We start from the raw sequence: 15,148 nt of genomic DNA on the forward strand, positions 1-15,148 counted from the left end.
AGCAATGAACAGTGCAGATGACAGAATGGCAGGTGAGATAGAGAATATAGGGATATGGGAGAATGAACTTGATACTAGTTGTGGCTTGCAGCTGGGAATAAGATCTTGGTCTATAACTTCCTTTTCATTGTATTATTTTTAACCTTTCAGGTATTTGAATGAATGTGTCAAATCTCCACCCCCTTCTCTCTTCTAGTGTATACATATTTAGGTCCTAAAGTCTCATTTCAAAAAGCTTATAGCACAGACTCTGCACCATTTTTCTAGACCTTTTCTGGAAGGTCTCTAATTTGTCTATATCCTTTTGAAGCTATAACCTCTAGAACTGCATACAGTATTCCAGATTAATTTTTACCAATAACCTGTGCAAAGATACTATTCTTTTGCTACTGGTAATCTCTATCCATACAGATTTGCATTTTTGTGACTTGTACCACTGGCTTGTTTTGCTACCTTCATATCATCAATTAAAATCATTCAAGTTTCTCTCTCTCTCCTATTTGAAGTATATCAATTTCTCATCCTCTATCATATACCAATGTCTTGGATTTCTGAACTCCAAATGCATGATGGTACACTTTGTGCACTGATATGTATTGTCAAACTTTTGACCACTCATTAGATCACATCATTTTTACTTCATCATCTGGAGTATCCACCCTATTACAGATCTTTGCATTATCTGCAGAAAGAGAAATGATACCCTAAGCAAGTTTATTACCCAGTTTGCTATCCCAGGTCATATCTCTAGGCTACTGAGCTTATTTATGAGCCTCCTTTGTGAGACAGTGTCAAATGCCTTATTGAAATTCAAGTATAACTCATACCTAATCAAATTGTTCAGTCAAATCAAAGAAACCGATCACATTCTTTTCCTCTAGTAAATTATACTTTCTTCAATCCTGTAACCTGCTGGATTCAAAATATTCAACTGTCTTTTTCTTTTGTAGTGACTACTACATTAATTTATGTATCACAAAATTCAGATTAACTAACCTGTTGTTACCAGCCAGCCTCTTCCCTATCTCTAGTCCGTTAAAACTACTGTCTCCAGATAATTGTTGAACAGAACTATGAAGTTGCAGGAACTTCTTTAATGTTCTTTAATATCCTAGAAAAATACAAGGTCAAATGTGTTATGTATTAAGACTACCACTAGTTTAGTAAAGCAATAATGTTGATCTTGAGGGTGGCGGCACAATGTATATGTTATAGAAATCAAAAGGCAAAACAGAAGCTAGACAGACCAGCTCTGGCTCTGGGCTCTTTTTATTCCAATATATGTGCAAATAAATATTTCTAAGCTAAGGTGACTGGTCTGCCTTGCTTCTGTTTTGCCTTCTGGCTTCGACAGACCGTCTTCTGGTCTGCTTTGTGGGACCCTCCTATGTTATAGAAATTACATCATTCAGGGGTAGATTTTTAAAAACAGCACGATCGTGTACTTTTGTTTGCGCAGCAGGCGCAAACAAAAGTACGCTGGATTTTATAAGATACGCGCATAGCCGCGCGTATCCTCTAAAATCCTGGATCGCACGTGCAAGGCTGCCGATTTTGGGCAGGCGGCGCGCGCCGAGCTGCGCAGCCTGCCTCCATTCCCTCTGAGGCCGCTCCGAAATCGGAGCGGCCTCGGAGGGAACTCTCTTTCGCCCTCCCTTCACCTTCCCCTCCCTTCTTCTACCTAACCCAACCCCCCGGCCCTATCTAAACCCCCCCCCCTTACCTTTGTCCGTAGCTTTACGCCTGCGAGAAGCAGACGTAAATCTACGTGTCCTACGACCCAGGGGCTGGTCCGAAGGCCTGGACCACGCCCCTGGGCCAGCACCATGCCCCCGGTCCCGCCCCCAAACCGCCGCGCCCTGCCCCCGAAACATCGCGTCATCGGGCCCCGCCCCCGACACGCCCCCTTCCAAAAACCCCGGGACCTATGCGCGTCCCGGGGCTCTGCGCGCGCCGGTGGCCTATGGAAAATAGGCACGCCGGCGCGCAAGGCCCTGCTCGCATAAATCTGGGCGGATTTACGCGACCAGGGCTTTTAAAATCCGCCTGTCAGAGTTTGGTAAAACTTAATGGCCTGAGTCACTCACATTAAGGACTTAGAAAATGTTCAGACAGAAAGAAATTCAATGACTTTAGAGAATACAAATAATTACATGCATTGTTAAAATTTAGATCAGAAGAAAAAGTGGATACATTTTTAGACCTGACTCGATTTATAATCGTAAAATATACTATCAATTTCATTGCAATATGCATGACTCTCAGTATAGCTTTTTCATATTTGCAGTTACTCTCCAGACATCATCTACACTGAGAATTGAGTAAAAGAAGCATATTAAAAATGCTTCCACTATGATGTCAGTTCATTCTGTTGGCAAGAAGTCAGAAAAATTAGCCCACACTGACATTTAAAAATGCTCAAATCAGCTTATATTGCTTTTAGTTCAAGGTGGTTTACAAATAATACCTAATTCACCAGGGAAAATAAAAAATGGAAAAATAAAAAGAGAAATAAAAATATTTCATTCCTGCTATAGAAAAATTTCAATTAGTATTTTGACACATGATAATGTGACACCCCCCCCCCCCCCCATGATATGAACTGATTCCTTAAGCCTAAGGAGGTCAATACTATAAAGAAAAGAAAAGAAAAAAAAAATATATATATATTTCTGAGTTCAGCCTTCAGGGGCCTGGATGAAGTCTACCCCACCTTGGTTCTCTTATAAAGACTTCCTTATTAGAGCAGCAAATACTATATACACTCAATAAGCACTCTATACCTACGTTTAATGATAATTAGTGATAAGGCAGGTGGTCATTTATGATTAAAGGAAATTGAACAGTTGATATAATAGTCTCAAACATAACAGGTCTATTAACAGTGAAATATTTACCAATACTAATCCAAATGTCTAAGAATAAGAGTAAATTAAGCATTTCAGCAGTACTTTGTTAGCAAGGAAAATGGTCAAGACTTCAAATCTACTTTAATCTCTTCCACACCTTTGAACAGTCATTCTGGGTGATGGTACAACCTATATGGCATTGACAACCAAGAATAAAATCCTAGAAAAGGGGAAAAATGAAAACAAAATCCACAACAAATCAAAGTCTCTCAGTAAGGTATGAATCAACCCCGTAGGAGCCCTCTGAAAAAACTACTGTGATCACATGTGACAATCTGCCAGGGCTGGAGGTATAAAATACAAACCTGGTATATGTCTGAGGGGAAAACTAAACATATGCCTTCAGATCTGCTTGGGTGGTTGATTGGAGTCCAAGAGTAATTACTAAATGGATAACTATCCCTCTAGATAATATTGTGGATGTCTGCTCTTCCTGAGAAAATCAGGGCTTTGGCATTCCTCTGCCTTGATACAGACAGTATCAAACAGATTTTGGGGTACTTAGCTCAAGTCCATTGGCATGGAGATCACACCAACCACTTCCTGATGTTGAGAATTCACTGTGGACTAGGGATGTGAATCGTTTTCCATATCGTCTTAACGATAGAAATCGTGTGGCAGGGCAAGAAAATCGTGTTAGGCACGATTTTTTAGTTAAAAAATCGTTAAAAATTGTTTTTTCCGATTAGTGCGCACTAACTGGGAGTTAGTGTGCACTAACTGAAAATGATACAATTTGACACTTTTCAGGTCAGTTAAGGTCAGTTTAGGAATGAATATGTATTCCTATTGGCTGCCCTCTTATTTATTCATGTTACCAAGCTTCCCACTGACAGTATATGGGGGATGGGAAATGGAAACAGTTGGTAGCTTGACAAAAAAAGTAATGTGCTCAGTCAATGTGACTAGAACTTGTTCCCTAACCCTGATACCAGGGGTATTGTGATCTTCCTGCACACAGTGCCCTATCCCTATTAATACCAGGAGTGTTGTGATCTTCCTGCACACAGTGCCCTAACCCTGGCACCAGGGGTGTTGTGATCTTCCTGCACACAGTGCCCTAACCCTATTAATACCAGGAGTGTTGTGATCTTCCTGCACACAGTGCCCTAACCCTGGCACCAGGGGTGTTGTGATCTTCATGTACACAGTGCCCTATCCCTAATACCAGGGGTGTTGTGATCTTCCTGCACACAGTGCCCTATTCCTGATACCGGGGATGTTGTGATCTTCCTGCACACAGTGCCCTATTCCTGATACCGGGGGTGTTGTGATCTTCTTGCACACATCCCGGTATCAGGGATAGGGCACTGCATGCAGGAAGATCACAACACCCTTGGTATCAGGAATAGGGCACTGTGTGCAGGAAGATCACAACACCCCTGGTATTAGGGATAGGGCACTGCAGTGCAGGAAGATCACAACACTCCTGGTATTAATAGGGATAGGGCACTGCATGCAGGAAGATCACAACACCCCTGGTATCAGGGATAGGGCACTGTGTGCAGGAATATCACAATACCCCGGAGGAGTGAGGGTCAGGCAGCTCCCCCCTGTCTGTGAAGCCAGCCTCTCACTAGTAATGCAGGGAGGGAGCTGTCTCAGACTTCACCATCCTCCCCCCCCCCCCCTCACCCACACACCATTCACTAGCTGGGACATGGGGGAAGTCAGGAGTGAGGGTCAGGCAGCTCCCCCCTGTCTGTGAAGCCAGCCTCTCACTAGTAATGCAGGGAGGGAGCTGTCTCAGACTTCACCATCCTCCCCCCCCCCCCCCTCACCCACACACCATTCACTAGCTGGGACATGGGGGAAGTCAGGAGTGAGGGTCAGGCAGCTCCCCCCTGTCTGTGAAGCCAGCCTCTCACTAGTAATGCAGGGAGGGAGCTGTCTCAGACTTCACCATCCTCCCCCCCCCCCCACCCACACACCATTCACTAGCTGGGACATGGGGGAAGTCAGGAGTGAGGGTCAGGCAGCTTCCCCCTGTCTGTGAAGCCAGCCTCTCACTAGTAATGCAGGGAGGGAGCTGTCTCAGACTTCACCATCCTCCCCCCCCCCCCCCTCACCCACACACCATTCACTGGCTGGGACATGGGGGAAGGCAGGAGTGAGGGTCAGGCAGCTCCCCCCTGTCGGTGAAGCCAGCCTCTCACTAGTAATGCAGGGAGGGAGCTGTCTCAGACTGGTATCAGGGATAGGGCACTGAGTGCAGGAAGATCACAACACCCCTGGTATCAGGAATAGGGCACAGGTTCTAGTCATATTGACTGATCACATTACTTTTTTTGTCAACTACAAACAGTTTCCATTTCCCATCCCCCCAACCATCACCTCAGTTGGAACCTTGGTAACATCAATAGATAAGAGGGCAGCCAGCCAATAGGAATACATATTCATTCCTAACTGACCTTTACTGACCTGGATAGTGTCAATAATTTGTATCATTTTCTGTTAGTGTTCCTGAGTTTCCATTTCCATTTCCCATCCCCCCAACCATCACCTCAGTGAGAACCTGGTTAACGTCAATAGATAAGAGGGCAGCCAGTCAATAGGAAATTGTGTTAGTGCGCACTAACTCCCGTTAGTGCGCACTAACACGATTTAACGATTTTTAACGATAAATCGTTAGAATTTCTATTGTATTGTGTTCTATAACGATTTAAGAAGATATTAAAATTATCGGACGATAATTTTAATCATTAAAAAACGATTTACATCCCTACTGTGGACTGCCTCCTCCTCTTCCTTCTGGATATAAAGCCTCTCTCCTGGGATGCCCATGTCTCCCAGCTGCTTGGATCCTTTCAAACCCCAGACTCATCTATTTATGGTAGCTGCCTATAAAAACTACTTTCCACTCTTCAACTTCCCAGCTCAGCTTGCTCTCCAGCTTTTCAAGGTCTCTTACACCATGCCAGCTTCTTTTCTCTGACAGCCTGCTCTGTGTTTCAACTGTTCATAAAGTTCCCTCAACCTGGGAAAGAGAGGAATGGGACCTTTTCTTCCTTATATGGAATGCTCCCAGGGCATTGTGCTTCCTGATCTCCTGTGTGAACACGGCTAAACCCTTTGACTCCTGGTTTTTACAGGGACCACTGCCGTGAAAACAAGTCTGTAAGACCAAACATATAATTCCTTTGTTCTTCTTTGTTTTTCTTTCTTTAACATGGCAGGCTGAGGCAGTGTTATTCAGTCTAAGACACCAATTTCAATTGCTCAGTGGTGTACAATTATCATTTGTATCTCTATGATGCCTCAGCCCAATGTAAGTTCAAGGGGGCGACAACTTGAATTATAATACCCTGCCACAATAACATACATAAAAGGGCTGAATTAGCACAAGTTTGAAATTTGCAAACAGTAGCATCCATTCATCAAGACTTGGAAGCTGTAGTTTTCATGATTGGTTCTACAGTTCACAAGTTTCAAATGTGCTAATTTAATTCATTTGCATATTCATGGTAAAAAAAACATTATTATAATTAGATGGAATTTATATAGAGAATGTTATGAAAATTTAGAGAAGGTCTACATGTATTCAGAAATAAAAAAAATAAATAAAATCTTCTGTTTTCGTATTTATGTAACCCCTGGGCAGGACGGATCCTTTACTTGCACGAAGGGGCACATAGAAAGAAATTAGAGAAGGACCCTTTCTACACCGCTGTTCCAAGTCTTTATTCAATTCCTTCTCCCTACCAGATAGTTTTACTCTCTGAGGTCCAGGCTCCTGAGCATGGGGACAAACTATATCTCTTATACCCTACTTCTTTGCAATCAAGCCCTGTCTCCGTCCTTTACTTCACAGTACTGACAATTTATAGTCTTTGCTTCTAATAAACACACAAGAGGAGAATGGTGGTTTCCAACTTCTTTACTGGTAGTTTGATCAGATTACTGAAAAATATTTACACTTCTTTCATTCAATTGATTACAAGCAATAAATAATAAGACAGCAGATAGAATAAACTTGTAACTTCAAATCTTCTAGCAAAGTCTCTGTTGTGTCCGTTGGTCTCAGACGGCTTCGACCTCTGTGCCTCACCTTTCTTCCTTCTCTCTCCTCAAGCCTTGGGAAGATGGCTGCTGCCGCGTCTTCATACCACTCTCTCCGGTGTCCCCCGGTTCGGCAACAGTGACGGTGTTCGCCATAATTTTCCTGAGGGCCTCCTAGTGTGTGCGTGTGCACGCCACCCACATCTATATCCACATCATGGTGGGAACCTCGGGGGCGTCCCCTCCAAGTGACATCATCACATCCTGGTATTTAGCCTGCCCTTCATTTGCTAACAAACTAAGGATTGGAATGCCTCCTGTATAAGCTGCTCTGCCGCTTCCCAGCTGCCGCAGGAAGCTCTCTGCCCTTCGGGCTAATTCTTCTCTAACCTGGGTACCTGCTCCTCGGGGGACCTTTTGCTCTATTTCAGGTATCTATCTTGGGATATCGGGTACTCGTTCCTCGAGGGCCTGCTCTCCCTAATCTGGTGCCTACCACTGAACAACTTCTGCCTGCCAGGACCTTCTACAGTACAGCTTCAGCTTCAGCGAGTATTAACCTCAGTCTATCTCACCTTCAGCGTCAGCGCTCAGGATAACATCCGGGACCTGTCCCTGCTACACCACGCTGCTTATCACCTACTCGAGTGTGAGACTGGTCTCCTCTGCTGAGGGCCCCTGGACTACTTCTCTGGACTACCTTCACTGCTGCCCGCCCCAGGCGGTACCATCAAGCTGCACAATAAATATTACTTCTCTGTGTTTGCGTATATAGAGTCTAGCCTAATACTGCAGTTCCTCATGGGGCTCCTCCCCATGGGAGTGGCCATCACCGCAGTACCCAAGAATCCACTCCAACACCTCATAACCACAACAGTTTCTTAATCACTTTGGAAACTCTGCTTACTTATACTGAAATTTCTTCTTCTCCCACTTACTCAAATTCCTCAGATTATGTAGATTGAAATTGATCTAATCCTCTTTCACCTCCCAATGTGATTCTTTTATCTTCCCTCAGAGAATGGTTAGAAAGTATATAGTCCCAATATGTAATCAGACCCTAGGTCCAGATTTAATATCTTACAAGAAATCTTTTAAACATCCTTTAATTCCTCAAACAGCACCAGAAGGGCACTTCATTCTTGATTCAGTTAACTCCTTATGCCACATCTGGTGGTCACTTCTCATCCCTTATGTAAAACTTCTCTCAATAGCAACAAAGTTCTTGTTACCTTTATGTTGTTTCTCCTGGTAGTGCACTTTACCGGGGGTCCCTTGTTTTAGATGGAATTCATAGCACCTCTGTATCTTTCCGGGTGAAAGACTTCCCTCTTCCAAAGCTTTGGTATACTGATTTCCAGGTACCATGGGTTATCAGTTCCAAGTGGAAAAAATCTTAGTTGAACTCAAAAAGGGAAAATATTAAGCAAGAAGCAGGAAGGGTGGAATAAAACTTCCTTGTCTCCAAACAGAGGAGATAGTGCTTAAAGGCAGTTAATGCAGATATATAATTCCTCTGCATTGGGTCATCAGACAACTTAAATCCTCTGGGGGAGAGACAAAAGACTGCCAGAATCTTCCCTTACATATGATCTAACCTCACACAGCAGATGTCCCAATCCCCACTGCAAAGGGGTACCAAGGATCTCACAGGGAAGGCTCAAAAATTGGCTTGAAAGAGTTCAAAACAATATTTAACAGCAGGCAGATGAGTCAATTGTAGGCTGACCCCCCAAAAGGGGAACTCCCTTACTCCTTTTCCTCAAATTAGGAGGAAAATTGCACAGCAGGAAGCAGCAAGCTCCTGGTTGCTTGAAAGTCTAATTAAAAATCCATGAGGTTAACAGGTGCTTTGGGGTGAGAAGTAACTAGCACACACCATTTGCATATTCCCATATGGGGGAGCAAAACCCAAACCTGTCTCACTTATTTCCTCATTGAACCTCCCCAGCTTAATGGTACATTCCTTTAGTAAGGGAAACCAAAGGTCCCTTATACTTAGCATAGGAAAGGTAGGCAGATGAGAAAAGAGGTGCTCATCTGTCTGACGTAGCGCATACATTCTCAGCTGTCACCACACCATAATCTCAAAAAGGGAGGAGCATTACCAACTGGACTACTAAAATGCACACTTCCTATCGTAGTCATTAAGAAAAAACTGTAATTTAAAGATTTTATTCATATGTTTTTACATCTGATAAAGAGTAATATAAGTGTGATGGAAGGTCAACATTATAAAAGGTGAGTGCTAACATTAATGGTAGGGAAAAAAGTTATATTGACCCTTTAAAAGCAGCTTTTTCTTAAAACATTTTAGCCAATATTAAAAAATGTGTTGTGTGTATTATCTGATAGAGTACAAACACTATCTGATATCTTTCCTACTATATGGAAAGCTGTTGTTTACTTGTAACAAGTGTTCTCAATAGACAGCTGGATCAATCAGATATACAAATACGGGCGGATTTTAAAAGCCCTGCTCGCATAAATCCGCCCGGACACGGCGTTTCGGGGGCGGGCCCAGGGGCATGGTTTTGGACAGGGGAGGTCCGGGGGCATGGCCGCGCCCTCCGGAACCGCCCCCGGGACGCGTCTCGGCGCACCAGCGGCCTGCTGGCGCGCGTGGATTTACTTCTCCCTCCGGGAGGCGTAAATCCGTGGACAAAGGTAGGGGGGGGGGTTAGATAGGGCCGGGGGGGTGGGTTAGGTAGAGGAAGGGAGGGGAAGGTGAGGGGAGGACGAAAGAGAGTTCCCTCCGCTGCCGCTCCGATTTCGGAGCGGCCTCGGAGGGAATGGAGGCAGGCTGCGCAGCTCGGCGCGCGCCGGCTGCCCAAAATCGGCAGCCTTGCACGCGCCGATCCTGGATTTTAGAAGATATGCGCGGCTACGCGCGTATCTACTAAAATCCAGCGTACTTTTGTTTGCGACTGGTGCGCCAACAAAAGTACGCGAACGCGCATTTTTTAAAAATCTACCCCATAGGTAGTCATCCAATGATTCTGAACTGGAAAAGCTCTTTCAGAGTTTTCTGTGCATATGTGTGCCTTCCTGTGTAGTTCACTGCCATGTGAGTCCCCTCAGTCTTCATACAAGCTAAGCCTCAATTCTAAAGGGGAGGTGAGAAGGATTGTGTGGCTGATTAATCCTGCTATCTATGGATAACACCTGTTACAGGTATAGCTTTCTCCCATGGACAAGAAGGATAATATTAGCCACAAGTAGGGACTCCCAAGCTGAAAGTTGCACATGAATAGGTTTTTGTTTTTATATCTCACTTGTAGATAATTGCAACCTATCTATTTTGCTTGAGGAGAGTTGAAGGAACTAAACAAGTAATGAGCAGTGAAAGTTTGGATTGTATGCCATGTTGCATCTTTTCAGATATCTTCTACGGATATGCATAGCATATATCTTTTATTGATGGATGTGCTAAAGAAATTGCTGAGGTTATAATCTGATGGGCCTTTACTTTAATTTGAATTTGTATTCCTGTTTGATTGTAGAAGTGATACAATCAGAGTTCCATATAGAAAGAGTGCTCGTTGTAACTTAAAAATACTGTTTGGTTGGAATGAAAAAAGTAACAGTTGGATACTTCGTATGCAGATAGAAAAGTAAAGTTCTTCTACAATCCAGTGTATGAAAATCCTGCTCACTTTTTTGGGCATAGTCTTTGAAAAAAATGTTGGCAGCACAATGAACTGATTCCAGTGAAATGGAGAAACCACTTTTGGAGAAATTTAGGATGAAATTTTGTAACTACTAACTATTCTATTGTGAAAGAACTGAATATAATGTAAGTAGAGTATGAGACTATTTATTTTATTTTATTTTAAATGATTTATAACCTGCTTCTGCAAAGTAAAAGGCAGGTCACATAGGGCGTGGGATAAACACTGTGGATCCATAAAGTCTAGAGGATGTGAATGAAGAGAAGAGGCAAGGGGGTGGCTTGCTTGCGGGAATGACAGCTACTACCTGGAGATTAATATCCTTATTCAATAAAAATACACACAGTAAATGCGACTCCAACATTGCTCTATGCTTCAACTGCAAAAGGAAATATGGAAAAAAGGATTTGCATCCACAAAAAAGCTGGGGAGTAGCTTGCTTGTTGCAGCGGTTACTACCCCAAACCAAATAAGCCTGATACTTCACTTTCAAAGCACATCCAGCACAGCTCTATGCTTCAACGGCAGGGAGAATGAAGAAAAGATTATGTATATTCAGCATCAACCAACAAGGAATGAATTACATAGTATGGGTAAACAAATAAGCATGGGTGTAGCTTGCTTGTTACGGCGGTTACTACCCCGAATCAATTAAGCCTGATACTTCACTTGGAATGCTTGTTACGGCGGTTACGACCCCAAACCAAATAAACCTGATACTTCACTTTCAATGCACATCCAGCATAGCTCTCTGCTTCAATGGCAGGGAGAATGAAGAAAAGATGATTTATATTCAGCATCAACCAACAAGGAATGAATTACATAGTTTGGGTAAAGACATAAGCATGGGTGTAGCTTGCTTGTTATGGCGGTTACTACCCCAAATCAATTAAGCCTGATACTTCACTTGGAATACATATCCAGTGCAGCTTACTGCTTCAATGACAGGGGGGGATGAAGACACGAGGATTTATATTCAGACAACCAACAAGGACTGAATTGCACAGGCAGGGTAAACAAATGTGGGAGTAGCTTGCTTATTACGGCGGTTACTACCCCAAACCAATTAGCTAGATACTTCACTTAGATGCAGCTCCAGCACTGCTGTCTGCATCGATGGTGGGGATGGAAGGGAATTGGAACCAAAAGGTTACCAATAAGGGCCCTGACCTCAGCGGTCAGATTAACAGATACGTATGAAAACAAATAGGTGTGAAAACTTGCTGGGCAGACTGGATGGGCCGTTTGGTCTTCTTCTGCCGTCACTTTTATGTTTCTATGTTTCTATATATATTCATAAAAATTTATGGATAAACCAAACAAAAAACAAAACAAACAAAATGGCTCAAGGATTAATCAGATCATATTAACATAATATTGCCTGTAGTAGATGGTTGCTATCTCAGCAATAAGCATTCCATTGAAAAGTTATTAATTACTGCTAAATGTATTTTTAAACAAAAAAGTTTTCAATCATTTTTTAAATTTAACTTTGTCAGAGGCTAGCCTGATTTCTTCAGGAAGCATGTTCCATAATGAATGACCTGCTACAGAAAAGGACAATATCTGGTCTCAACAAGATGAGCACGTTTTATCGAGGGAGTCTCCAGAGACCCTTGTTGGCAGAACTTAAACTGCGCAAGGGTTGGTAAATATGGAGAAGAGAACTCAGCCATTTGTTCACTCAGCAATGAGTGAATCAACCAAGCAATTTTATACTTCAAAAGCCAGCATACAGGCAGCCAGTGGAGGTATTGAAGGACAGAAATGATATGTCTAATGCTTGTAATTCACTTATTCTTCTAGAAGAAGTAACTGCAATCAAAAATAGAACTTTTCAGAAAGGCATTTTAGCCTTACTTTTGCCAAGGGTTCAAACTGTTGTTTCTTGAGCTGAGCAAAACTACATTCAGAACCCAAGGTACAGAAAGTCTTTGGAGGTTTCGGATGTGTGAGACCTTTCATAAATTTGGCATCTGTAGGCTGGTGTAAAATAGAAACACCTTCCAAATTCTCATGATATGTTCCTATGGCGCTAAAGTGAACTCTGGCTGTTAGTTTTCAAACTAGAGTTGCAGAGGCTTTGTAGATATGCAAGTAACAGTGGAACAGGAAACTGAAATTTGAGTACCAGATAGTATATTGTGTCTATGTAAAATTGTAAAATCTTTTAGTAGCATATTTTCTTGAAGCAAAAATAATTTACCATACACTAGTAGGCAAGTACATGGATACATTTGGTTGACTTTCAACATCCACACCATTAGAATCAAAGACTGAAGGTTGGGATATAGAAAGAAGATTCCCATTGTACTGTATAATGAGAGATGAGAAAATCCATAACCTTATCAGTGGTTGAATAGCTAGGCATTGGAGCTACTGAAACCACTGTTAACAAGGCCAAAAAAGGACTATAGAAATTATTTGTCATCCTTTCTTTATCAGTTTTTGAACAGCTCTTGAAATGAGTGGAATTGGAGGAAATATGTTGAGAAGGCCTAGTGCCCACCAAATTGATAAAGCATCTACTGCCAGCCTGTCCTCTGTTGGTCTCCTGGAGCAGTAAGTGGTACCTTTGTTGTTGAAAAATGCTACGAATAGGCATGCCCAATGCTATTTGGCAAACTAGGTGGTAACCTCGAATGCCAAAATTTCAAGGGCAGCAAAATCCTGCCAGCACAAGGCATAAAAGGGTGTTTTGCCATATCTAATATCACTAAAGGAGGGAGTGCTGTGCTGGAGCTACCACCAATAGGTAAGTTGCAGAGGGGGTGCATGACCGAAGGTTCACCTAGGGTACCAAATACTCTTGCTCCAGCCATGAAAATAGGTTTATATGTGAAGTACCCCAAAATTGAAAAAGTTCTTGTGCTATATGATCATATAGCAATAATCTATGTAATTGTAATTGATTATTTAATCTGTCTATCTGATTCTGATTTTCCAGAAGATAGATAGCTAGAAGACATATTCCTTGGATTTACCAATTTCCAAATATTAGAGGCTTCCAGGTATTAATTATAAGATCCTGTTCTCCCTTGTTGATATAAAATATTGCCACCTGGTTGTCTGTCTGGATCAACACAACCTTGTTCTTCAACCATGGAATGAACACTTTCAGTTCACTCTCATTTCTAGATGGTTGATATGAATAAGTTTCTTTTCTAATGACCATATTTCTTAAGAGAAGAAATTCCTCAGAATGTATTTATTTTAAAAACTTATAGACTTCAAACTTCCATATAATATTGTGCCCTGCTCTGGTTTACATAAAATATACATAATATACACACAACAAAATCATAAACAGTGGTATATAAACATTTCATAGAATATGCTATCTAAAAGCCTTCTGGAAAAGCAGTGCCTACAGCCCTTTCCTAAACACCTTAATATCTACTTCTTTGCACAATTGTAATGGAAGTAGATTACAAACACTGGGAGCTACATAAGAAACAGATCTAGCTCTTGTTTGCTGTAATCTATACTCTTTATGAGAGGGAATAATTAAATATTCATGACCCATTGACCTTAGAGTATGCCCTGGCATACAACTAAACAACTTGGATTGAAGAATACATGGTGACTCCCTACGTAATAATTTAAGCACTATCACCATTAATCAAAATTGCATTCTGAACTTAACTGGCAACCAATGCAAGCTCTTCAGTGCTGGAGTAATATGATCATACTTTGATAAGCCAGTCAAAACATGCACAGTTGCATGCCATATTAATTGTAATATGCATAAAAGTTTTGTCAGGCAAAACTATATACAGATAGTACTGTAATAGTCAAGATGACCAAGTACATGTGATTGCAAAACAGTGTGGAACAAAGCTTTAGGATGCATATATTTCCGAGGCCTAATCATTTTTTAACTTGTAAAATGCTATCTTCATTAATTGCTTGATATATGATCCTTCATACTTAGCTGCAAATCTAAGTATACCCCCGACTTTTTATTTTTGATCAAATAGGCAACATAATTCCTTCAAAACTTATAAACAAGGAATTTCCTTTCAAGAATGTTTTCCCTACCCACAAAAGTCTTTTCTTTGCTATATTTAATACTAAACAGTTACTACATATCCAGGTTTGTTTTGTTTTCATACATACACTTATTATGGGTACCATTCCACTTACTTCACTCAGTATATATATCTGAAGGTCATCAGCATATAAATAATATATCATTCCTAAAGACTGCAAAATAGAGCACAAAGGGGCAATATACTATGGTAATTAAAAACAACTGAGGAAAGAGCAGAATCTTGAGGAACTCCAGCCAATAACTTCTGCAAAGGGGAATGTTGGTTCTTTACCTGCACAGACAGTTTTCTATTGTCCAAAAAGGACGCTTACCATTTATATACTGTACCCACAATCCTAATAGTTTTTAACCGGGACAATAATATACTATGATTCACAGTATCAAATGCATTAGAGATATCTAACTGGACCAACATTCCAGTCTTTCCCTATTCCAAAAATGATATCATCAAAAGATTAGCATTATGATTTTACCAGAAACCAAACTGATTCTTATCAAAACAATCATGTTCTGTA

At 41.6% G+C, this 15,148-nt stretch overlaps 1 protein-coding gene across 1 annotated transcript in view; it reads left to right on the plus strand.

Annotated features, from left to right (window-relative positions):
- The window catches only part of ARHGAP15 (Rho GTPase activating protein 15), a 1,536,288-nt gene that overhangs the window by 889,745 nt on the left and 631,395 nt on the right, over window positions 1-15,148 (plus strand). The window lies entirely within an intron of this gene.

Source organism: Rhinatrema bivittatum, chromosome 6 (genome assembly GCF_901001135.1).
Source record: "Rhinatrema bivittatum chromosome 6, aRhiBiv1.1, whole genome shotgun sequence".
Classification (NCBI taxonomy): domain Eukaryota; kingdom Metazoa; phylum Chordata; class Amphibia; order Gymnophiona; family Rhinatrematidae; genus Rhinatrema; species Rhinatrema bivittatum.